Source organism: Dendrobates tinctorius, unplaced genomic scaffold (genome assembly GCF_039654945.1).
Source record: "Dendrobates tinctorius isolate UK_male_01 unplaced genomic scaffold, ASM3965494v1 ptg000019l, whole genome shotgun sequence".
Classification (NCBI taxonomy): Eukaryota; Metazoa; Chordata; class Amphibia; order Anura; family Dendrobatidae; genus Dendrobates; species Dendrobates tinctorius.
The window spans coordinates 60,723,532-60,749,933 of record NW_027361687.1 but is presented as its reverse complement, the minus strand read 5'-3'; the positions used below and the strand labels follow the sequence as shown (position 1 = coordinate 60,749,933).

Below are 26,402 nucleotides of genomic sequence, written 5' to 3'. Positions count from 1 at the left end.
CACAGCTGAGCAGTCAGGATCACAGAATAGGATTAGATGTCCAGCAGACAGTATCACACAGGAGAGGATTAGATACAGGGCTCAGCAGTCAGTGTCACACAGGAGAGGATTAGATACAGGGCTCAGCAGTCAGTATCACAGGATAGGACTAGATACATGGCTCCGCAGTCAGTAGCACACAGGATAGGATTAGATACAGGGCTCAGCAGTCAGTATCACACGGGAGAGGATTAGATACACGGCTCAGCAGTCAGTATCACACGGGAGAGGATTAGATACACGGCTCAGCAGTCAGTATCACACGGGAGAGGATTAGATACACGGCTCAGCAGTCAGTATCACACGGGAGAGGATTAGATACACGGCTCAGCAGTCAGTATCACACAGGAGAGGATTAGATGTCCAGCAGATGGCCAAGTGTTTTGAAAGAGCAGGGTGCAGCTCCTCCTATGTTTTGCAAGAGCAGGGGCTGCAGCTGGTCGGGTGTTTTGGAAAGAGCAGCTCGGTCTCCAGGAGCTCGTCCTGGTTCCTCTCCTGCAGCTGGTATGTGCAGAGTGAGCATCCAAGCACTGTTATGCTGGAACAGTACAGCATCCAGGGCTTGCAATAGAGTGTAACTGGAGCTAAAAGGAAAGCACTGGGCTCTTAATAAAATGGCGCCTGGCAACACCTACAGCTGTGAATTGAGCTGCCCATAGAGGCGTGCCCAGTTCACAGCTGATCTGCTGCAATGGTACAGATAAGGTCGGGAGCCGACTCTTGTCTCTTATGCCCAGGGACTGCCGTAAATGAGCATGGAAAGTGTCGTTCAGCAGCCAGAAAGGTAAGATGGCAGCCCCCAGTGGCTGCATTAATATAGTAAAAAAAAAAAAAAAAAAAACAACACACACCACCGAGTCAAGTTTAGGGACAATATCTTTTAATAGTATTTTCTTTTTTACATTAAATTATGAAAATACACGGCACCTTCCCTTTAAAGGTGCGTCTAGAGGAGAGCATGGCAAAAGACATCATGTCTGGCTGATATCTGCAATCTCACACACATCCTACCAGTTCTGTAGACATGACTTTGCCGCTCAATGCAAAAGTGAGCAGAGCAGGACTAACCATTTAAGTGGCCGCCCCACACATGATGTTGTAAATGGGGAAAAAAAATTGACGTGGAAAATAGAATATATATCTATAATATAACGCTGGAAGAGTCACTCTGTCCGAAGCCTTTATAGACCGTTCAAGCGTGACGCGCCTGCGCAGTCTGGCTCCAGACAGAAGGCATTCAGCGGTACAGGGAGTGTGTATGGTGCCGGAGATCACGGTACACACTGAATGCATACCGCAATCTCCAGCACCATGCTTACCTGACCGGGAGGAGCATTGCCACGGCGCTTCTCTTCTCACCAGAGACTGGGGCAGGATCGCGCATCCGTGCCATTTTACTGAAGATACATTTGCAGTGTCTTCAACAATATGGCGCCGGAGAGCGCTGTATGGGCATGTGCGTAGTTTGGTGCCACACACCTCCCCCACACTCCTCCCCTGGCCTCCGGCAGAACGAGACAGCACTGGAGCACAGGAAAGAAAAGTGAGTATAAATGTTTCTTTGCATGTGTGCAGCTTAATAGGGGTGAGGGGGACCATACATATCAGGATGGGGGGGGGGGGGTAAGAGGTAGCATGCATACCAGGATGGGGGGTGAGGGGTAGCATGCATACCAGGATAGGGGGGGTGAGGGGGCCATGCATACCAGGATAAGGGGGGGGGTGAGGGGACCATGCATACCAGGATAAGGGGGGGTGAGGGGACCATGCATACCAGGATAAGGGGGGTGAGGGGACCATGCATACCAGGACAAGGGGGGTGAGGGGACCATGCATACCAGGATAAGGGGGGGGGGGGTGAGGGGACTATGCATACTAGGATAAGGGGGGTGAGGGGACTATGCATACTAGGATAAGGGGGGTGAGGGGACTATGCATACTAGGATAAGGGGGGTGAGGGGACTATGCATACTAGGATAAGGGGGGTGAGGGGACTATGCATACTAGGATAAGGGGGGTGAGGGGACTATGCATACCAGGACAAGGGGGGTGAGGGGACTATGCATACCAGGACAAGGGAAGTGAGGGGACTATGCATACCAGGACAAGGGAAGTGAGGGGACTATGCATACCAGGACAAGGGAAGTGAGGGGACCATGCATACCAGGATAAGGGGGGGGGGGGGTGAGAGGACCATGCATACCAGGATAAGGGGGGGGGGGGGACCATGCATACCAGGATAAGGGGGGGTGAGAGGACCATGCATACCAGGATAAGGGGGGGGGGCTGAGGGGACCAAGCATACCAGGATAAGGGGGGTGAGAGGACTATGCATACCAGGATAAGGGGGGGGGTGAGAGGACCATACATACCAGGATAGGGATGATGGGGGCCTTGCATAGCAGGATAGGGATGAGGGGTACCATGCATAGCAGGAAAGGAAGAGAGCAGCACATACCAGGATGGGAGACCATATACCAATAAAAATGCTCGCACCCGGGCGTAGAACAGGTTCAATAGCTAGTGTGTGTATATATACAATATATATTTTATACACACACATGCAATATAAACCACATGCAGGAAGGGGAAGAGTCCAGGAAAGGGAAGTTACCAACTGCCGCACCTGATGCAATTCTTACAGGTAAGGCCTGTTTCACATTTCCTTTGTTTTTGTTCAGTTGCAATCCGTGAAAGATGCGAAAAACTGATCCGTTTCTGTGACACCAACTATGGCACCAGACCCAGAGGAAATTTAAAGGAACCACGCCCTGGAAAAGGAGAGAGAGGGGAGAGTTTTTTTTCTTCCACGGCCTTCCCGGAACGCTATTCAGGGTTAAAGTCCCTGCCAGAGCAAATCCGCCAGGCATGTGCAATACAAAATAGCGAACCGACACTCTGAAAAAACGTTTCAGAGTCCGTCTCCTCCGCCTGGGAGCCGCTAAAATTCTGACGGATCCGTCCAAAAACGGGTGAGACGGACGACCGTCAGGCAAAATCCACCGCTAATGTAAGTCTATGGGGGGGGGGGGAGAAACAGATCCGCCAAAAAAAGGGGTGGATCCGTTTTTTTCTAAAAACGAAAATGTGAAACAGGCCTTACCTACTCCTGGGGGCCGTGTAGGATGACTCGGCACCTGTAGCACCCGCCTCCTGCTGGACCAGTATGGTGATGGCATCCCTGGATGTTTTAGCGTATGACCCCTTATATCATGTGCAATTAGGAAGCAGAGGACCAGAAAATTGACGTGGGCCAAAGACCCAGCAGCATATTACATGAGGATAAGAGTGTCTGCTTCCCCAGAGCTCGGGCCCACAGCCAATATATGACAGACCCATAGAGATAAGCGTGAAAGGCGGCCAACAGCAGATAATCCAGGATGACTGCGCTCAATCCATGTTATTCTGACACACTGCACATACACCATAGGGTGCTGTCAGCCTGGCTGCACATCAGGGGTCACCACTCTGGGATCTGCTCCATTGCGCATTCCTGGGACTCCTGTAAGGTCTTTACATACAAAGTATAACCCTGCCAGACCGGGAACATGACCTCGACATCACAGGCTGTTAGTAACAGGATTACAGGAGAGGAATAAGCTAATGATGCACTGATGACTCGAGCCAAGCCTAAACACTACATTTCACAGTACTCTGCTGTCGCTCCACCAATATGGCCGCCTCCGTGAGGACAGACAGGGAGACAGCCCTCAGATCTCAATCTTGTGATCACTGGGAAGATCAAACCAGACCAAGTCCAAGCAGAAGAAAAAGTCTAAGCAGATGAGGAGAAGAAAGTAAAGGCGGAAGTAGCTAGTTAAGGAGAAGAAAGCTTGGACCCTGAATGGTAGCTCAGATCCCTCTAAGCACTATACTAGATCATCACTGGGCCAAAACCAGACAAGGGGTCCCTGTTAGGACCAGACAATAGAGACTTTTTAATAAGGATGGAAATGTAAGCAGCCTATAGACCACAATATTTACTAAATGCAATATTAACCCCCATCCCCATTCACTATAATGTACAAAATACTTCATCTGAGTGGAAATCCAAATCGCATATAGACATAATAGAGTTCAGGGAAGCAGATTGTGAACCAAAAGAAAGTTTAAGCACCTATAGTGCTGGAAGAATAATGATGAAGCACAACATCAAGTTGCAAACACTACAGTTTGTCAGAATGCTGATCAATGGCACATTACAGAACCCACAGTGCTGACAGAAAGCAGATGAACCACAAATGCATGTTCCAGAAAATATATTCCTACGAGAGTGATAAAGTAACTGCATATAAAAAAAACAAAAAACATTATGTATGAAGTTACAGTGCAAGGCAGGAAAATGCTCACACTTCATGGACATTAGTTTTGTAAGTACATTAAAAGGTTTTTTGAGAGACCACCCCTTTAAAAGTCTGAAATGCTGGCAAAATGTGGAGACATGAACGTACAGGGTCGTGGCAAACACTGGGGTACTGGATCACCACCATGAAGGCCACCAGTAACAGCCATGGCTAATGAACGTAAGAATGATCCACCTGCACCTATAAACCTATTATTGGTCTGCACCAGGGCATGCTGGGACACTTCCACCACCAGATAAGTGCTGCAGTGCAGTATATGAAGCAGGTGGAGATATAGGGCAGAGTACACTTGGCAGAGACCTAGGTAAACAGGCGGCCCTACGAGAAGTTAACCATCAGCGTAGTCGTAGTGATTACCCAGCATGCACCAAAGTAGCCTGCAACCTTCCCATGAAGCACAAGTTAGCAGCTGCCCCTTTAATAAGATGATCACCACGTTGAAACAATATGGAAACAATATGGACCCGAAAGGAAAAACTTACTGGTGACTGGGTCTGACCGAGTAATTACACCCACAATCCGCCAGTGGATTGTGTGTTTACTACTCTGTGGATATCAAGTCAGGGCACGATAGGAGTTGTAAACTGGAAAGTGACAAAAAAAAAACCTGACCCGGGGACCCCCTTCCTGATCAACTGCAAACAAACCAAGGATGAGACAGCTGGGGATACAGCATGAGAAGAGCTAACTACAAGCACCACAAACCGACTACAAACCATCATTGCTAATGAGTGATTAGGCCACGAATCAGGAGACGTCAGTAGGGAGGAACCTTGCAGGGCTCCTGTCTGATGGCCATGGACTAATGATGTGGATGTCGGACCTGGGTCATCGTATGGGAGGGGAAATAGCCAAAGAATATACAAGCCAGGGAGCGAGCGACAGAGTGGTGGTATATCCTCTGTACATATACATCATGTTTATACATCATATCCCCATCATACACTTTAGACATATACAGGCTCATCCATCACCCCCTTATACACCCTACAGACCTGTGTATCTACAGCGCATGTTTGTATGAGTATATATAGTATATGTATAGTGTACAAAGGACATAACTTCTCCACATTTATTAACAGTACATGCACATGATAATCTACACAGTATATTATAACCTCACTAATTATATACATATACACTAGCTATAGACAACCATCCAGTACCTCATACAGTGTATGCTACAGATACAAATGTACTGTGCATATACAGAGTGCACATCCATACACTTCAGCTGTATACACAGGGTCATGCGTTACACTAGTTTTATGTGTAATGGGGGTGTATGTGCAATATACACAGTACATAATGGATCTACATAGCATATACCCAATACAAACATTACACTATACACATTCAAACATTACCCTCCCACACCAGCTATATACACACACAGTATAAATGGCCAACATACCTTTAGTGCAATGTATGTGCAGTATACACTATATATACACACACATGCACACTACAGCCGTGTGCAGTGAACACAGGTGCATTAAACGCTAGTTAAAAACAGATATGTAATATAAACCCTGACAATAGTCACACGCCATAGCTACAATTGTGTAAAAAAGTATGCCCCCTTCCCGATTTCCTATTCTTTTGCATGTTTGTCACACTTAAATGTTTCAGATCACCACACAAATGTAAATATTAGACAAAGATAACAAGAAGTAATCACAAAATGCAGTTTATAAATGAAGGTCTTTATTATTAAGGGGAAAAGAAATCCAAACCTAAAGCCCCCATTACACAAAGCGATATCGCTAGCAATATCGCTGTAACGTCACTGGTTTTGACACGTTATAGCGATATCGCTATGTGTGATACTTGCCTCCGACCGCTCCCCCGCTGCTGATCGCTGGTCGCGCGAGAACATCCTGGACCATTTCTCGTCGGGCGCTTCCTGTGGCGCCGACGAGCGACGCGGGAGGACGTCAGGATCGCCGCGTCTGACAGGTAAGTAGCGACCCCTGCTATGTCGCTGGTGAGATCTGCCTGTGTGGCAGCTCACTAGCGACCACTTAGCGATGCACCAGCGATCCATATCGTCGGGATCGCTGGTGCATCGCTAAGTGTAACGGTACCCTAAAGGACACTGAAAAAGTGATTTCCCCATAAACCCAATAACTGGTTGGACCGTCCTTGGCAGCAACAACTGCAATCAAGGGTAGCAATGAATCTTTTACAATGCTCTGGAAGAATTTTGGCCACTCAGCTTTGCAGAATTGTTGCAATTCAACCACACTGGAGAGTTTACGAGCATAAACCGCCATTTTAAGGTCATGCCACAGCATCTCAATCGGATTAAGACCAGGACTTTGACTAGGCCACTTCAAAGTCTTAATTTTGCTTTTCTTAAAGGGAACCTGTCACCAGTTTTGTAACAGATAAAATATCACCTTATTCAGCATATGCTATGCATTCCCTAAATCCTTATAAAACCAAATGACTCCCCTTGTATACTCCTGAAAACACCTTTTTAAATTTCTCCTGTGCCGTATGGTAATCTTCTCAAGTCTGGTCCGATGGGCGTGGTTTCGGGCCTCTGCATTCATTCCCCCGTCTTCTGCTCACCGTCCACCTGACATGGAAAACGATCCACATCACCATGCGACATATCTCGCCTGCTCAGAAATATTGCGTTTCATTCCTGCGCAGTATGCTTTACCCAACCGTAGGCAAAGCCAAAAAACAGAAGTGCGCATTCGCTGGCAAACAGTTCCGGTACATGAGCCGGAAGTACGTGTGTCAGCACATGCAAACTTCTGTTTTTCGGCTTTACGCTCAGTTGGGCAAAGCATACTGCGCAGGAGCGAAACAATAATCCTGAGCAGGCGCCAGCTGTCGCACAGCACAAAAGTAGTCATCCATGAAGTAGGACGGCGAACAGCCGATGGGAGTGATGCAGAGGTCCGAAACCACGCCCATTGGACCAGACTTAAGATTACCATACAGCGTGGGAGAAATGAAAAAGGTTTTGCAGGAGTATACAAGGGGAGTCAGGGGGTTATATAAGGATTTAGACAATGCAAAGCAGATGCTAAATAAGGTGATATTTTTAGCTGCTATGTCACAAAACTGGTGACAGGATCCATTTAAGCCAGAGGTGGACTTGCTGGTGTGTTTTGGATCATTGTCCTGCTGCATAACCCAAGTGCGCTTCAGCTTGAGGTCACTAGTCTTTTTACTAGGCATTGCTCCTACCAGCCAGTTTCCTACTCCACACTGATGAGGGGCAATACCCCGAAACAGCTGTATGTGGATGGATACCATGTTTTGGCATAGGTGGTTTCCTTCATTGGAGACTGCCCTTCCCGTGGTTGTTCCTTCCCGGACAAAGACCTGGCTGGTCATTGCTTGCATTGAGAAACATGTGATGGTGTCTCCGCGGCTTCTGTTTTGCATGTTTTACATATTTCCCATAAGGGATGGGGGCAGTGCTCTAGAATCACTGCGTTGAGAAACACGTGATGGTGTCTCTGCAGTGTCGGATGTTGATCTCCATGAGTTCATTCATCCTCCTTTTCACGAACAGATGGCCAGACATTCTCCTTCAGGATTTTTTGGTAGACGTCAGAATTTATTGCTTTATTTACCACATCAAGTCTTCCAGGTCCTGATCAGCAAAACAGTCCTGGACCATCACACTAACACTACCATCATCATATTTTACTGTTGGTATTATGTTCCTTTTCAGTAATGCTGTGTTACTCCTATGTCAGATGTAATGGACATACACCTTCCAAAAAGTTCAACTTTTGTCTCATGAGTCTACAGAGTATTCTCCCCAAAGTATTGGGGATCATCAAGATGTTTTCATGCAAAACAGACAAGCCTTTATGTTCTTCTTGCTCAGTAGTGGTTTTTATCTTGGATGTCGCCATGCAGGCCATTTTTACCCAGTCTCTTTCTTATGGTGGAGTCATGAACACTGAACTTAAGTTTTAAGGAAAATGAGGCCTGCAGTTCTTTGGATGTTGTTGTGGGGTCTTTTGTGACCCCTTTGATGATTCGTTGCTGCACTCTGGGTAATTTTTGTTGACAGGCCACTCCTGGGAAGGTTCACCACTGTTCCTTGTTTATTTGTGCCATTTGTGCATAATGACTCACTGTGGTTTGCTGGAGCCCCAAAGCTTGAGAAATTGCTTTATAACCAGATTGATAGATCTCAATTCCCATACTTTGTATCTAGTGTGTTCCAGAATTTCATGATGTCTAGCTTTTCAGTAACTTTAGGTCTACTTCACTTTGTCAGGCAGGTCCTATTTAAAAAGGGAAACTGTCAACAGTTTTGGCTGATGTAAGATACGGCCATCACCTTTCAGAGCTGATATACAGCATTGTATAATGCTGTAGATAAGCCCCCAATTTGACCTGGAAGAACTGAAAAAATAAAGTTTTATTATACTCACCTGCAGGGCGGTCCGGTCTGATGGGTGTCACTGGTCTTGGTCCGGTGCCTCCCATCTTATCACCTCCTTCCTGCTTGCGTCTTCTGGACGATGCGACCCTACACTGTCCACACAGGTTCCCCAGCATCACGCTCCTGCACAGGCATACTTTTCCGCCCTGTTGAGGGCAGAGCAAAGTACAGCAGTACTTAGATGCTGGGGCTCTGACCTCCAGCAGGCACGCACGGCAGTACTTTATTCTGCCCTCAACAGGGCAGAGAAGTATGCTTGCGCAGGAGCACCATGCCGGGGAGTCTGTGTGAGATGCAGGGTCACATCACCACAAGCATCAAGCAGGACGACGGTGTGATGTACCATGTCTGCAAGATATGTTTTCTGTTGCAATGTGCTAACAAATCCTCCATCCTAGGACATTGTAAACTCTCAGTAGTAGGAATTCCTTCCCCCCAGGTTTTATCAACCCTGCCACTTCCTCTGGAAGAGCAGGAATGTTAATTAGCTAGACCATCTTCCTCACACCATTTGCCTTCTCTCCTCTTCAGAGCGGGAAAAACTTCTTTGTTTGAAACGAATAAAACTATGAGAGACTATACCATAAGAACCAAATACCCTAGAGATATGAAAATCATATTTTTGTAACCTGAGCGGTCCCAGCTTCGAGACCGCGTATGTTTCGAAGTTCTACCCTGTCCAGAACATGAGATAGGATTTGCGCCCAAATGGACGGTCATATCGCATAGATGTTTGATGTTTTCTTGATGGGCTCATTACGCTGGGAAACATGATACCACTGATGAGTCCATACCAGCTTCTCCCATAAAGTTATAGCTAATCTAAGTTTTGTAGCCAAAACATAACTTGGATAAGAGAGGTGGGATCAACCCAGAATGCACCTCTCTGTGATGTCACATAGGAAAGTCTATAAGGCATTTCCTGGGCAAACCAGCTCAGAACAGCTCAAGTCGTCGTGCTAGAAGGACCCCAATGAGCGGAGAAGTGCAGCTCCGCCTCCACCCACCTTAGCCGCATGGTCTGCCTAAGGAACAATATGGAACTGTGAGTGTAATCTCTTTGTTTTCTCCACTTTTATTTTATACCTGTACTGTACATATTTTATGTCTCAATTTTATAGCAACTTTTATCTGTAATCACTGTCCTCTTTCGGAAAATAAATGAAATTATTTAGATCTGTCTCCATGCTCTAAGAATCGAACTATACGCCTTTGATAGATAATCGCTACTAATTCAAAGGGTTTGCCACGGACCCTCTTAATTTAACACTGTGAATTAAGTAACCGTGACTGGTGGCAGCGCGTTGTGTACGGCTATTACGGCTTGCTGGCAGTACAGAAGGGTCTTATATTGCTGAATAAGTGTCTGCAGCCACAGCATTGATAATTCCCTTACTGCAGAAGCCTAATTGCCGGTTCACAACAGGCAGCCCGTCCGGCGACCAATTATCCTAGGTGCAGTTCCCTGACTGACCTGAGGGTAAGGGGGGGCGCCGGAGAGCTGTGAGTTCCAAAGTGGAACTGAGAAAGTGGGATATACATAAATCCCCGCAGTACTTGGAAGATTGATAGCAGTGGTGGGGCATCCAAATTAAACTCCCCCTGCGGCAAATTGTAGAGCGAGATTAGCTTGCTGGATATTTTTGTCACATGGTGCCGGTGGTGGGATAACTAAGATAAGCCCCAACGGTGCCTGTGATAGCTGTGTGCCGGCATTGTGTCACGTCCCTCCGTCCGCTGATACACCCGTGTCAGTGGTGGGATTGTGACATAGTGGTGACACAGGGTCCGCTGTCCGTCGCGTTTTGGTGGCAGCGGGACCCCCGTTAGTATCGCCCGTAAGTAGACGAACGGCGGTGGGCTGTTCGTCACATATTGGTGGCAGCGCGGTGGGATAATCCTAGAGCATTAGTGATTTGGTTTGAGCAATCATTCCTCTCACTAAAAACCTGCACGGTTCCTGCGGGAATCCTGCATCATAGGTTTTGGAGAACAGACTCAGTGGTTACTAGTCCTGAGACATTAGTGTGTACTTGCAAGTATCCCCCTCCCGTTTCTTCGTTTTTCTTTTTCTATCTTTTATTTGGCAACCATGGCGGCAAAAGGAGAACCTTGGTACACCCGGCAGACAAAGGAAGTTCTTGCTGCGTTATGCACGTACCAAGGCCTTGACGCCACGAACAAAAACAGAGCTCAAATGATCGCGGCTCTAGTGCAGCTGGACAACGACCAGAATCCAGCGAGCGCAGAAGTTGGCCCAAGTTGCAATGGGGCTGCAGCAGAGGCTCCACTCCTGAGCGCTGGCCCCACATTCAACCAGAACGGGGTGGACCCCTATCTGCAAATGGCCTTGGACGAACTCCCCGCCGAAGACAGTGATGGGCGGGTGAGGCTGATCCAGCAAGCTCGAGAGAGAGCAGAGCAGCGAGCCGAGCGCCAGGCGGAGAGAGCTGAGCGCCAAGCTGAGGCTGAGAGAGCCGAGCGCCAGGCGCAGAGGGCCCATGAACTGGAGGTACTCCAGCGGGGTGGGAATGCCCTCACAGCCCGAAGCCGTGAGCCCAGCAGCGTCCAGACTCCTAAACCCCGGCCAGAGCATTTTCCCGTGATGGAAAAGGACGGGGACTTGGACACATTTCTGCGAGCCTTTGAGAAAGCCTGCAGACAGTACCAGCTGCCTAGAGACCAATGGGCAAGGTACTTGACCCCAGGGCTAAAAGGCAAAGCCCTGGAGGCATTTGCTTCTCTTCCGCCAGAAGCCGATGATGACTATGACGCCATAAAGCAGGCGCTGATCGCCAAATACCGGCTGACACCTGAGGTATACCGAAAGAAGTTCCGACACCTCCAACGTGGCCCACACGATAGCTACAGTGATGTGGTGCAAGGACTCAGGACCCACTTTGACCAGTGGATCCATGGACTGTCCGTTGAAACCTTTGAGCAGCTACGGGACCTGATGATCAAAGACCAGTTCCTGCATCTCTGCCCAGCTGAGGTCCGACAGTTCATCCTGGACCGCGAACCAACGAACGCGGACAAAGCGGCGCAGATCGCCGACAACCACGAGGCCAACCGGAAGCCCGAGACGCGGAGGCCAGTCGCCACCAGCTGGAAAGGGGGTAAGCCAGCAACCAACCCCAATGCCCCAGCTAGCCGTCCCTCCGGAGGCCCTGTCCCTGTTGCCAACAACAGGCCGGCTACTGACAGTCGCCTGTGTCACCACTGCCAGCGGCCTGGTCACTTCTTTTACACCTGTCCGAACAGGCCGAAGAACCCCCCAGCCAAGGCCCCCGGGCCCAATGCCTCTGTTCTTTTGGTGGGAGGTGTGGTTGGGAGGGCTGACGACAACGTTCAACCTGTTCAGGTGGGGGCCCGTCTTGCTACAGGCCTCAAGGACACCGGGGCTGAACGAACCCTCATCCGTCCTGGACTGGCGGCCCCTGAAGAGTTTGTTGAGGGGAAAACCCTGACTGTCACCGGGATTGGAGGCACCCGTTGTCCCTTGCCAGTGGCACGAGTTTTTCTTGACTGGGGTGCCGGGAGCGGGTTGAGGGAGGTGGGAGTGTCTGAAAATTTGCCCACTGATGTTTTATTGGGGACTGACTTGGGGAGGATGGTTGCATACTATGTCCCTGACACCCTTCCCCAAACTGATAATAAGGGTAACGTTAACCCTGATGATGTTGATGATGGGAAACTGAATGTGTTACCTGCTAATGCCTTGATGAGTAATGATGCAACTAACAACCATTCTTTCCCCAGGTACGATGCTGATGCTGATGTGAATGTACCAAAGCAAACTGATAACCATTCTTCTCCTAGGAAGGATGATGATGATGTTGATGTATCTGTGCCGACTGAACCCGTTAACCCTTTCTTTGAAGCGGTAGATGTGTCCACAGGTACCGAAGTGCTCAGCCCCGTCACTCTGCGGAGTGAGACGGCTGAGGAACCCCTGGCAGGAGTAAGCAACGGTGCTCAAGGAAATGGGGAGGTGCATGGGGACCATGAGGAAGGTAATGCCATGCAGCTGACCAGTGCCACCGAGGAAGGTAACTGGCCCATAAGTAGCACTGCTCCTGAAGTGTTGGGGGTGGATGGGGAGGTAGAGCCCAGGGCAGCACCAGCTGGTGGGTCTGCAGAAATCCCCAGGGAGACAGCATACATAGCAGCTGTTACACGCAGTCAGAGTGCCCAGATCGCAGGTAACGCACTGTCTTCTGGACCCTCTGCTGCTACAGGAGAGACTGAACCAGAGGTGAACCCAGAGCCGGTTCCAGAGGGTCCCAGTAAAGAGGGGACCCTGACGTCACTTCTGGCAGCCTCCAGCATGGAGTTCCAGGCTGCTCTGCACTCAGATGCCAGCCTGGAGAAATTGAGAGGTCTCGCCGAGACGCCCACCTCCAAGTCTGATAAGGAGAGGGTGTTCTGGGAACGAGGAAGGTTGTACCGGGAGACAGTACCCGGAGATCCTAAAAAGGAGTGGTTGAGGGAAAGACAGCTGGTCGTCCCCTATCAGTTCAGAACTGAGTTGTTGCGGATTGCCCATGAGATTCCACTCGCTGGACACTTGGGGATCAGCAAAACAAAGGCACGGCTGTCTCAACACTTCTATTGGCCCAAGATGGGGACAGATGTAACACACTACTGCCGCTCCTGTGCCACCTGTCAAAAAGTGGGTAAGGCGGGGCCTGCTCTTAAGGCTCCCCTTATTCCTTTGCCGGTGATAGAGGAGCCTTTCCAGAGAATCGCGGTGGACATTGTAGGACCGCTGTCCGTCCCCAGCAGCTCCGGAAAGCGATACATTCTCACCGTGGTAGACTACGCTACCCGGTACCCAGAGGCAGTAGCTCTGTCTTCAACCAGGGCAGATAAGGTGGCTGACGCACTGGTGACCATCTTTTCAAGAGTAGGATTTCCCAGGGAGATGCTTACCGATCAAGGGCCCCAATTCATGTCTCGCCTAATGGAGGCTCTCTGTGAGAAAATGCAGGTGACGCAGCTGGTATCGAGTCCGTATCACCCACAGACTAATGGTTTGTGTGAACGTTTCAACGGTACCCTCAAACAGATGCTCCGCATACTGGTTGAGACCCAAGGGCGCGACTGGGAGCGGTACCTCCCACACCTGCTGTTCGCTTACAGAGAAGTTCCGCAGGCTTCGACCGGGTTCTCCCCCTTCGAGCTCCTGTATGGCAGGCGAGTCCGGGGACCCCTTGGGTTGATAAGAGAATCCTGGGAAGATGAGCCAAACCCCACAGAAGTGTCCATCGTGGATTATGTCATGCGCTTCCGTGACAAGATGCAGACCTTGACGCAGTTGGTGCATGACAACATGACGCAGGCTCAGGCTGACCAGAAGCGTTGGTACGACCAGAACGCCCGGGAGCGGACCTACCAGGTGGGTCAAAAGGTGTGGGTGTTGGTCCCGGTACCAACGGATAAGCTTCAGGCAGCCTGGGAAGGCCCGTACGTCGTCCACCAACAGCTCAACCCGGTCACCTACGTGGTCACGCTTGACCATGCTCGGGGTAGGCGCAAGGCCTTTCACGTCAACATGCTGAAGGCGCACTACGAACGTGAAGCTTGCATCCTACCGGTCTGCAATCTGCCAGAGGATGGGGAGGAAGATTCCCTCCTGGACATGCTGGCCCAGGCCAAGGCCAATGGGTCCATTGAGGACATGGAGATAAGTGGTTCGCTCACCGTGTCCCAGCGGTTGCAGTTGATGGCCACCCTGGAACTCTTCCGGCCCGTGTTCACCAACCGTCCTGGGAGGACGGAGTTAGCGGTTCATGAGGTGGACACCGGGAATCATGCCCCATTACGGCGAACACCTTATCGGATCTCTGAAACGGTGCAACAAGTCATGCGCCAAGAGGTCGATGAGATGTTAAGGCTGGGAGTGATTCGACGGTCAAAAGGTGCGTGGGCTTCACCTGTAGTCCTCGTGCCTAAAAAGGATCGAACCACCCGGTTCTGCGTGGACTACAGGGGGCTCAACGCCATCACAACCTCTGATGCCCACCCGATGCCGCGCATCGAGGATCTGCTCGAGCGGTTGACAAACGCCAACTACATATCCATCATGGATTTGAGTCGGGGATACTGGCAGATTCCCCTGAGCCCTGAGGCGCAGGAGAAATCCGCCTTTATCACCCCCTTTGGACTGTACGAGTCCACGGTCATGCCCTTCGGCATGAAGAATGCCCCTGCCACTTTCCAGCGGATGGTCAACCACCTGCTTCGGGGACTGGAGGAGTACGCAGTGGCGTACTTAGACGATATTGCCGTCTTCAGTTCCACCTGGGAGGAACACCTTCAGCACCTCCAGGAGGTGCTCAAGCGTCTTCACCAGGCAGGCCTGACCATCAAGCCGGGGAAGTGCCAGATAGGCATGCGCGAGGTCCACTACCTGGGGCACCGGGTAGGCGGGGGTTCCATGAGTCCGGAGCCAGAAAAAGTGGACGCAATCGTGTCCTGGCCCACCCCCAGGACCAAGAAACAGGTGAAGTCCTTCTTGGGCACTGCAGGGTACTATAGGCGGTTCGTACAGGACTATAGCGCCCTTGCCAAACCCTTGACTGACCTCACCAAGCAGAGGCTACCCCAAACAGTCAACTGGACAGATGACTGTGAGGCGGCTTTCCAAGCTTTGAAAGCAGCCCTGTGCAACTCTCCAGTGTTGAGAGCAGTCGACAGCAGTCGCCCGTTTCTGGTACAGACCGACGCCAGCGAGTTTGGCCTCGGTGCTGTGCTTAGCCAGGTCGACTCGGGGGACCAAGAGCACCCCGTGTTGTACCTGAGCCGGAAACTTTTGCCGAGGGAAGTGGCATACTCGACCATCGAGAAGGAGTGTCTGGCCATGGTGTGGGCACTGCAGCGTTTACAGCCCTACCTGTATGGGCGCGCCTTCACGGTGGTAACCGACCACAACCCACTGAGCTGGTTGCACACCGTGTCGGGAACCAATGGAAGACTGCTCCGCTGGAGCCTTGCCCTTCAACAGTACGATTTTACTGTAAAACACAGGAAGGGCAGTGAAAACGGCAATGCCGATGGGTTGTCCCGCCGGGGCGAACCCGCTGAGGTGCGCATGGCCGATTACCGAGAGGTAATGCCTCCTTAGCGCCCTCTTAAGGGGGGAGGTGTGATGTACCATGTCTGCAAGATATGTTTTCTGTTGCAATGTGCTAACAAATCCTCCATCCTAGGACATTGTAAACTCTCAGTAGTAGGAATTCCTTCCCCCCAGGTTTTATCAACCCTGCCACTTCCTCTGGAAGAGCAGGAATGTTAATTAGCTAGACCATCTTCCTCACACCATTTGCCTTCTCTCCTCTTCAGAGCGGGAAAAACTTCTTTGTTTGAAACGAATAAAACTATGAGAGACTATACCATAAGAACCAAATACCCTAGAGATATGAAAATCATATTTTTGTAACCTGAGCGGTCCCAGCTTCGAGACCGCGTATGTTTCGAAGTTCTACCCTGTCCAGAACATGAGATAGGATTTGCGCCCAAATGGACGGTCATATCGCATAGATGTTTGATGTTTTCTTGATGGGCTCATTACGCTGGGAAACATGATACCACTGATGAGTCCATACCAGCTTCTCCCATAAAGTTATAGCTAATCTAAGTTTTGTAGCCAAAACATAACTTGGATAAGAGAGGTGGGATCAACCCAGAATGCACCTCTCTGTGATGTCACATAGGAAAGTCTATAAGGCATTTCCTGGGCAAACCAGCTCAGAACAGCTCAAGTCGTCGTGCTAGAAGGACCCCAATGAGCGGAGAAGTGCAGCTCCGCCTCCACCCACCTTAGCCGCATGGTCTGCCTAAGGAACAATATGGAACTGTGAGTGTAATCTCTGTTTTCTCCACTTTTATTTTATACCTGTACTGTACATATTTTATGTCTCAATTTTATAGCAACTTTTATCTGTAATCACTGTCCTCTTTCGGAAAATAAATGAAATTATTTAGATCTGTCTCCATGCTCTAAGAATCGAACTATACGCCTTTGATAGATAATCGCTACTAATTCAAAGGGTTTGCCACGGACCCTCTTAATTTAACACTGTGAATTAAGTAACCGTGACTGGTGGCAGCGCGTTGTGTACGGCTATTACGGCTTGCTGGCAGTACAGAAGGGTCTTATATTGCTGAATAAGGGTCTGCAGCCACAGCATTGATAATTCCCTTACTGCAGAAGCCTAATTGCCGGTTCACAACAGGCAGCCCGTCCGGCGACCAATTATCCTAGGTGCAGTTCCCTGACTGACCTGAGGGTAAGGGGGGGCGCCGGAGAGCTGTGAGTTCCAAAGTGGAACTGAGAAAGTGGGATATACATAAATCCCCGCAGTACTTGGAAGATTGATAGCAGTGGTGGGGCATCCAAATTAAACTCCCCCTGCGGCAAATTGTAGAGCGAGATTAGCTTGCTGGATATTTTTGTCACATGGTGCCGGTGGTGGGATAACTAAGATAAGCCCCAACGGTGCCTGTGATAGCTGTGTGCCGGCATTGTGTCACGTCCCTCCGTCCGCTGATACACCCGTGTCAGTGGTGGGATTGTGACATAGTGGTGACACAGGGTCCGCTGTCCGTCGCGTTTTGGTGGCAGCGGGACCCCCGTTAGTATCGCCCGTAAGTAGACGAACGGCGGTGGGCTGTTCGTCACAGACGGCGATCATAAGAAAATGGGAGGAGCCGGACCAAGACCAGCGACACCCATCAGAATGGACCGCCCTGCAGTTGAGTATAATAAAACTTAGTTTTCTAATCCCCTCCACGACAGCACACAAGAGGTTGCCTCCCCATCCTAAACAAGAGGTTTAAATAGCCCTCCTCTTCCCTCAATCCCCAGTATTTTCCTGTCCCTAAGGGATGAAGAGGTTCTTTGTGCGGTCCTGAGTGCTGGGCCGGCGACACACTCGTATATACCTTTAAGCCGGGGTCGATCATCCCGGACCTTTCTCCTGCCTCGGGCGGGACCGCACCATCCTTCGGCACCTGCTGGCAATGCTGGATGGTGAGGAGTGGCTGGGAGCCTCCCGTAGCCCCCCAGCCTCAGTTTCTCTTCTCCTCGCGCCTGGTTTCCACATTCTCTAGCAATCCTGGGCATGCATAGGAAGTGACGTACACTGCCGCGAGAGAAAGCACAGTCACTTCCGCCCTGCATTCAACGGAGAAACGCATCATTTTGGCAGGAAATTTGACATTTTCAAACCGGGAAAGGCGCCATAAGACAGGACCTAAGTCTGTGATAAGCGGTCATAGAGGAGCGCTTAGGAAGCAACCCAGGGGCAGACAAAAATGTCAGGTCTCCACCGCAGCTCCAGCCGAAAACCTCCAATGTTGGATAGGAGCAATGAGAAAATGGAAACGGTCTTAGGAGCGCAGGAAAGAGACTCAGACAAGAGATGGGGTTAAACCACAACGCGTTTCGACGGAGGATCCGTCTTCATCAGGTGGAAGACAGACAGGACCTATCACGGAGGGGGACAGATTTCATCCTATTGGATGAGAAGAGGTGCTGGGTCTCGGTTCCTGTATAAAAGGACCCTGACTGAAGACTCCATAAGGCAGGACTGAGGTTCTAATGATGGATGCTCCTCTTAGTTCTGTGTCTGCAGTGCCCAGCGCTAACCCTGGCCCAACGAGTATACCTGATAAGGGTAGGCCCCCTTTGGTATAGGATCCATCCTTATGGAAATTTCTCTAAGGAGACAAGGATCCTGCACCATCAAGGGAAAAAATGCGAATCGCAAATGTGCCTTCTGCAGTGAAAAAACTTCCATCCAGCCATAAAAAAAGCTTTATGTCATCAATGTATGGAGAAAATCGTCCGGAAAGAACAGCCATCCCTAATGGATGAAGTCAGAGGGATGGGTGCGACAGAGTCATCCCTAGCTACTTTCTCTCAGTCCTTTTCAGGGAACCCCTCTGTACCCAAAAAGCTGAAACATCAGGTCCTAAAGAATGGGCGGAAGGTGAACTTACTTCGAGTCACATGGAGGATAATAAATTCTTTTCCTCTGAAGATATGGAAGAACTCCTGCTAGCAGTCAGGAATATGAAGGGAGGAGCAGAAACCATCCTGCATAGTCCAAGATGAGATGTTCGGTGGTCTGAAGTCAAGAAGGAAGTTGTTTTTTCCCCATCCATGACCACTTCAAATTTTAATCCTGGATGAATGGGAATTCCTAGAAAGGAAACTGAACATCCCAAGTGATATGAAGGATCGCTTTCCTCTAGATGAGGACGTCTCAAAGTGATGGACAGAGATCCCCAAAGTGGATACCCAGGTGGCTAGGGTAGCCAGGAAAACTATGTTACCATTTGAGGACTCCTCAACTTAAAGATCCACTTGACCCCAAGATGGACAACTTATTGAGGAAGTCTCGGGAAGCATCAGCAACTTCCTTAAAGACAAATGTTGCATCCACCTGCGTCACGAGAACCCCCATCTCTCTGCTTGCAACAACTGGAAGACCATATTAGGGGCAGTACCCCCAGAGAAGACCTTCTGGCCTCATTACCTCTCCTAAATAAAGCTGCTGGTTTCCTTGCAGACGCCTCAATTGAGTCAAAACTACCAAAAAAAGATAAAAAAGGACCAAAAAGAATCAAAGTCCCAATGATAATAAATAATTGCCGTGTTGGGAGGACGCACAGAGGCCCCAACGCGCGTTTCACTGCACGAAGCCGAGTGAGGTGAAACGCGCGACGGGGCATCTGTGCGTCCTCCCACCCCCAATACACGGCAATTATGTCTCAAGGTAATATGCAGTCTGATAGTTGCGTGCTTTTCTGAATTTAACCTACATGCACTTTATATTTATGCATTGCCTTCCTAATGCACATGGTAGATAATGCTTAAGGATTACATGCAGCTTGCTAGCCGGTTTCCCTGTGCGCTATATTAATTGTTACCTATATGCACTCGGTACTGGCATTTATATATATTTTTTTCTGCCCTATGGCTGCTAGCTGCTCTTTATATTAGTGCATTGCCTTCATAATGCATATGGTAGATAATGCCTAAGGATTATATGCATTTTACCAGCCGGTTTCCCTGTGTGTTATATTATTCATATACACTCGGTACCGGCATTTATACATTTTTTTACTGCCCTATTGCTGCTAACCTATTAATATAGACTATAGCCGATGACTTTTGTATTGTGGGTGGGGTGACTGTTGTTTCTTTAGTATTGCCTTTTTATACCATCTGCTATACCTAATTTTGGCTGATATCTCTATTTTCTATCTCTGAATACCTTGTCCATTGATAATTGTGTGCTTTGAATAAAATTGATATTTTGCATTAAAGCCCCTATTTTTCTTCTTTTTTATGATCTTGCGTAATATCATTAATTGTATATTTATTATAAATTGGACTTTGATAATTTTTTGGTCCTTTTTTCTCTTTTTTGGCAGTTATGTTTAGCCTAGGGGCTTTGTTCTGTCCCGTCTGGCTACGGTGACTTTTTGTACGTTGAGATGCCTCAATTGAGTCAGTTCGTATTGCTCCGAGGACGTCGGTACTCTCCATCACCACCCGACAGGCACTATGGTTAAAAATGTGGAGCGGAGACATCTTACCAAAGTCTAAGTTATGCTCTATTCCCTTCAAATGAGAATACGTGTTTGGTCATGCGCTGGACAAATTACTGGAGACTGTGACCAACAAAAAGAAAAACATTCCTGAGCCAAAAACCCTCAAAAAGAGGCTATTTTATCTACCTCAGACAGACCACTCAATACAGAGAGAAAGGTAAAACTGGGTGGTGGAGCTACCAAAATGGGGGTAAAGGAAGAAACGTTTCTCAGAGCCCCCGTTCAGATAGGAAAGGAGACCAAACGAGTAGGGTGCAGGATTTCAAACTACTTATCAAAATGGCAGGAAGTATCAGAGCGCAAAATCCTGGACTCAGTCAGAAGACGAGTAAAAATAGAATTTCTCTTTTCCCCCACAAAGACTTGAAGTGACATCTCTTCCATCATCAAGGCTACAGAAAGTTCTGTACAAAGAACTCCAGCAAATGCTATCTTCTGCGGTAATGTCACCGATTCCGGAAGCAGAAGAAGGCCAAGGTCATTACTCCCGGGTGTTCCTTGTAAAGAAGCAGAGTGGAGATTACCAGGTTATCAGCCTGAAACAGCTGAATCAATACATCGTGTATCGATGATTCAAAATGGAGTTGGTAAAATCTATAATCCCATTGATGGAGAAGGGCTTCGCATTGGCTACCATAGATCTCCAGGAAGCATGTACCCATTCATCCAAGCTATCATCGGTATCGGAGGTTTGCGGTCACTAGTCTAGGATGTGTCATTTCCAGTTCAAGGTCCTTCCCGTCAGCATATCATCTGCGCCCCGAACATTCACAAAGAAAATGGCAGAAGTCGTAGCTTTTCTTCAGGAAGCAGGACATCTGCATTGTTTCCTACCTCAACGACCTTCTCATCATGGCTCTTTCCAGGGTTACTCTAAAGGCCCGGTCATACACAGCAAGATCGCTAGCGAGATAGCTGATTTTGTGATGCATCAGCGATCTCTCCAGCGATAGCGCTCTGTGTGACGGGGATCAGCGACCGGCCCCCCTGCCGGGTATCGCTGATCGTGCAGGGCCATTTTTTGATCGTTTGTCTCCCACTGGCCAGCACGCATCGCTGCGCGTGGCGGCGAGAGATCAGCGACGCTGGTTTCCAACGTAAACAGCGCGTATCCAAAAGCCGCGCGGCTCTTAGTTACCCGATGTTAACGTTGGAAACCAGCTTGCTCGCTGGTCCTGATCGCTGGAGGGGCTGTCTATGTGACAGCTCACCAGCGATCAGCCTAACGATGTCCCAGCGATCCCATCCACGTCGGATCGTTGGTGGGATCGCTGGGACATCGTTATGTAAAACGGGGACTTGAGTACATCTACATTCAGTTCTACATACCCTAACATCTTTAGGCTGGATCATAAATCGGGGAAAATCAGACCTGAACCCATCAACCGAGAAGGTCTTTTCAGGAATCCTCAGTCTCCCAAAAGCAAAAATCATTCCTTCCGTTCACCAAACAATTATGCATAAGATCAAGGGTTCGGACCCTAAAAACTCAGAAGAGGATGACCGGAAGATTTGCAGTGTTAGTCCTGCGATCAATGACATGTATTCAGGCAGTTCCCTGGGCCCAGGCTCACTTGAGGATCCTCCAAAAATGTATCCTCTCTCGCTGGGACAAGACTCCGGAAGAACTCGGTATGAGAATTGCTCTTCCTCAACATGTAAAACTATTCCTCAACTTGTGGCTCAGCCGAGAAAACCTGACAAAGGGAATAATTTGGATCCAATATCTTCAGTAACAGATGTCAGCAAACATGGTTGGGGGAGTGGTGACATCGAGGAGTCTTTCAGAGAATCTGGCCCAAAAAGATGGACAAATGTTCCTCCAATTTCAGAGAATTGAGAGAGTTAGGAGGCCCTGAGAGTAGCCAAACCAATACTCCAGGAACCCATGTTCGAGTTTACTCCGACAACATGACCACTGTGGCTCATCTACGTCATCAAGCCAGCACAAAATTTGAGAGTCTGCAGCAGGCATCAGGAAGAATTTTTGTTTGTCCAGAACGTCACCCCCTATCGCTCTTCAACTAAAAGGATCCGACAGCATCGAAGCAGATTTTCTGAGCAGGACTGATTTAGACCCAGGGAAATGGAGCCTCAGTACAAGAGTATTCCAGTTAATAACCAAAAGATGGGGTCTACCAGAGGAGGACCTGTTTGCAAACGGGAAAAACGCAAAAGTAAAGCACTATTTCTCCATATGTCCAAACGAAAACAATCAAAGGTGGATGCCTTCTCTCACCCCTGGAATTTCAGGTTGGTCTACGCGTTCTCTCAAATTACACTGTTGCCAAAGACTCTGTAAAAGGTCAGAATGGACAGGGTCAAAACCATCCTGATCGCCCCTCTCTGGCCAAAGAGGAGCTGGTTCGGGGCTCAAACTCCTGAGCTCAGACGAACCTCTGGCCCTGCCACTGGACCACGACCTTCTATGTCAAGGTCCCATTTATCACCTGGTTCCCCCCCACAGCCTACGCTTGGCAGTCTGGCTTCTGAAACCACAATCATGAGAGCCAGAGGCCTCTCAGATGCAGTCATATCCACTTTGCAAAAAAGGTTGCAAATGCCATCTACTTCAAAGTATGGAAGACCTTCTCGGTATAGTATGGATCCACTCCCATCGATCCTTTCCACCCCGACATGGCTAAAATACTAGACTTCCTACAGGACGGATTATCTAAAGGACTAAAACCCAGTACCTTAAAAAACCAGGTGTCGGCCCTGAGCTCCTACTTTGACCAAACCCTGGCAGACCATCAGTGGATAAGGAGGTTCATGTCCGCTGCCTCCAAAATCAGTCCAAAGAAATCCAACATAATTCCAACTTGGGATTTGAATATAGTGCTGAAAGATCTAACTATTCCAACATTTGAGCCAATGGACCAATTCCAGATAGACAAACTTTCCTGGAAAGCAGCACTACTTGTAGCCATTACAACAGCAAGAAGGGTGGGCGAGATTCAGGCTCTATCCATTTAGGGAACTTTATTTAAGAATTCTGGACGACAGAATAATATTCCACCTAGACCCGTCTCATTTTTGCCAAGTGCCTGACTTCCACAGGTCGCAAGAAATAATTCTAACCCTCCTTCTGTGACAACCCAAAGGACGATAAAGAAACAGGATTCCATTCTCTGGATGTTCTAACGGACTATTCTCTCCTACTTCAGTCAAATAAAATCTTGGAGGAAGGACCAGAATCTTTTTGTCCAGTACGGTGGCCCAAACAAGGGAAAGAAAGCCTCCAAGAGCTCTCTGGCGAATTGATATAAAAAAAGCAATTACGGACACGTATAAGAATCAGGACCTATCACCTCCAGAATCACTAAAGGCCCATTTCACTAGTGCCATCAATGTTTCCTGGACGGAAAGGGCCAAAGAGTCCATCGAGCAGACCTGCAGAGCTGCTACCTGGTCCTCGGTCTTTACCCCCCTAATAAAGTTATGTTCATTTGATTCCTTAGCGTAAATAAAAAAAATTCAAAAAAAAAATTAAGCATCCATTCTGTGTGTTCCTTGGAAAAAAGTGGAGATTGAGGGAAGGGGAGGGCTATTTAAACCTCTTGTTTCCTCTCCTAATTAGGATGGGGAGGCAACCACTTGTGTGCTGTTGTGGAGGGTCTCAAACCAAATTACCGGTAAGTGTAATTTTATTTTTTCAGTTCTTCCAAGTCAGGTTGGGTGCTTATAAACAGTAGTATAGAATGTTGAATATAAGCCTTGAAAGATGATGGCCATATCTTATATTGGCCAAAACTGCTGACAGGTTCCCTTTAAGTGATTTCTTGATTGAGAACAAGTGTGACAGTAGTCAGGCCCGAGTGTGGATAGGAAATGGAAACTCAACTTCTCAAAGATGTGATAAACCACTTAATTTACACTTTAAGGTGGAGGGGCAATCACTTTTTCACACAGGTTCCTGTAGGATTAGATTTCTTTTTCTCTCATTAAAAACCATTCATAAACTGCATTTTGTGATTAGGCCTCTTTCCCACTTCAGTTGTTTGAAGTCAGTCAAAATCCACCGTTTTTATAAAAAAGCGGATCTGCCATTTTTTTGGCGGATCCATTCCCCCCCCCATAGACTTGCGTTAGCGGGGGATTATGACTGATGGTCGTCCGTTGCATCCGGGTTTTGACAGATCCGCTTGAATTTTAGCGTCCACCGGCTGGAGTAGACTGACAAAGAAACTTTTTTCCAGCGGTGGACCGCTATTTTAACCCCTTAAACCCCAAGGGTGGTTTGCACGTTCATGACCGGGCCAATTTTCACAATTCTGACCACTGTCCCTTTATGAGGTAATAACTCTGGAACGCTTCCATGGACCCTGGTGATTCTGACATTGTTTTCTCATGACATATTGTACTTCATGCTAGTGGTAAAATTTAATTCATATAACTTGCGTTTATTTGTGAAAAAAACCCCGGAAATTTGGCGAAAATTTCACAATTTTCCAACTTTGAATTTTTATGCCCTTAAATCACAGATACGGCACACAAAAAACTTAAGTAACATTTCCCACATGTTTACTTTACATCAGCACAATTTTGGAACCCAAATTTTTTTTTCTTAGGAAGTTATAAGGGTTAAAAGTTGACCAGCGATTTCTCATTTTTGCAACATCATTTTATTTTTATGGACCACATCACATTTGAAGCCACTTTGAGGGGTCTATATGATAGAAAATACCCAAAAGTGACACCATTCTAAAAACTGCACCCCTTAACCCCTTCCTGACATCAGACGTACTATCCCGTCCATGGGACCCTATGCCCATGGACGGGATAGTACGTCTAGCGCGATCAGCGGCGCCCACGTGGTGAGCGCCGCTGATCGCGGCCGGGTGTCAGCTGATTATCACAGCTGACACCCGGCACTATGTGTCAGGGGCGCCCCCGACACGTTAACCCCTTGCACACCGTGATCAAACATGATCGCGGTGTACCGGGAGTTAAAGGGAAGCATCGGCAGGGAGGGGGCTCCCTCCGTGCTTCCCTGAGCCCCCCACGGCAGCGCAATGTGCAGCGCTGCTGCGGGGGACTCCTTTCCTCCAAAGCGCAGGCAAGGAGGAAACCTGCACACTGCCTGTGACATGTTGCTGATCTGTCACAGTGATCTGTGATGTGACAGATCAGCGATCTGTCACAGGACAGTGATGTCCCACCTGGGACTATGTAATAAAGTAAAAAAAAAAATAATAAAAAAAAAAAGCGTAAAAATAATTTAAAAAAAAAAAAAATCGCCAAATTAGTAAAAAAAAAAATATTCCCCAATAAATTCATTTTTTGAAAATAAAAAAAACAAAACAATAAAAGTACACATTAGGTATCGCCGACCCGCCCTATAAAACTGTCCCATTAGTTAACCCCTTTAGCGAACCCCTTAAAAAATAAAAATAAAAAACGAAGCAAAAAATAATGATTTATTATCATACCGCCAAACAAAAAGTGTAATAACACGCGATCAAAAAGACGCATATAAATATCCATGGTACTGCTGAAAACGTCATCTTGTCCCGCAAAAAACGAGCCGCCACACAGCATCATCAGCGAAAATAAAGTTATAGCTCGCAGAATAAAGCGATGCAAAAATATTTATATAAAATAGTTTTCATTGCATAAAACCGACAAAACATAAAAAAACGACCTAAATGAGGTATCGCTGTAACCGTACTGACCCGAAGAATAAAACCGCTTTATCAATTTTACCGCACGCGGAATGGTGTAAACGCACTCCCCCAAAAGAAATTCATGAAACGCTGGTTTTCGTTCATTCTGCGTCCCAAAAATCGGAATAAAAAGCGATCAAAAAAATGTCACGTGCTCGAAAATGGTACCAATAAAAACGTCAACTCGTCCCGCAAAAAATAAGACCTCACATGACTCGGTGGGTCAAAATACGGAAAAATTATAGCTCTCAATATGTGGTGATGCAAAAACTAATTTTA

The 26,402-nt window shown here is 48.1% G+C and overlaps 1 protein-coding gene across 1 annotated transcript in view; it reads right to left on the bottom strand.

Moving 5' to 3' along the window:
- Window positions 1-26,402, bottom strand: part of HDGF (heparin binding growth factor) — a 54,267-nt gene that overhangs the window by 8,279 nt on the left and 19,586 nt on the right. The gene's annotated exons all lie outside the window — the stretch shown is intronic.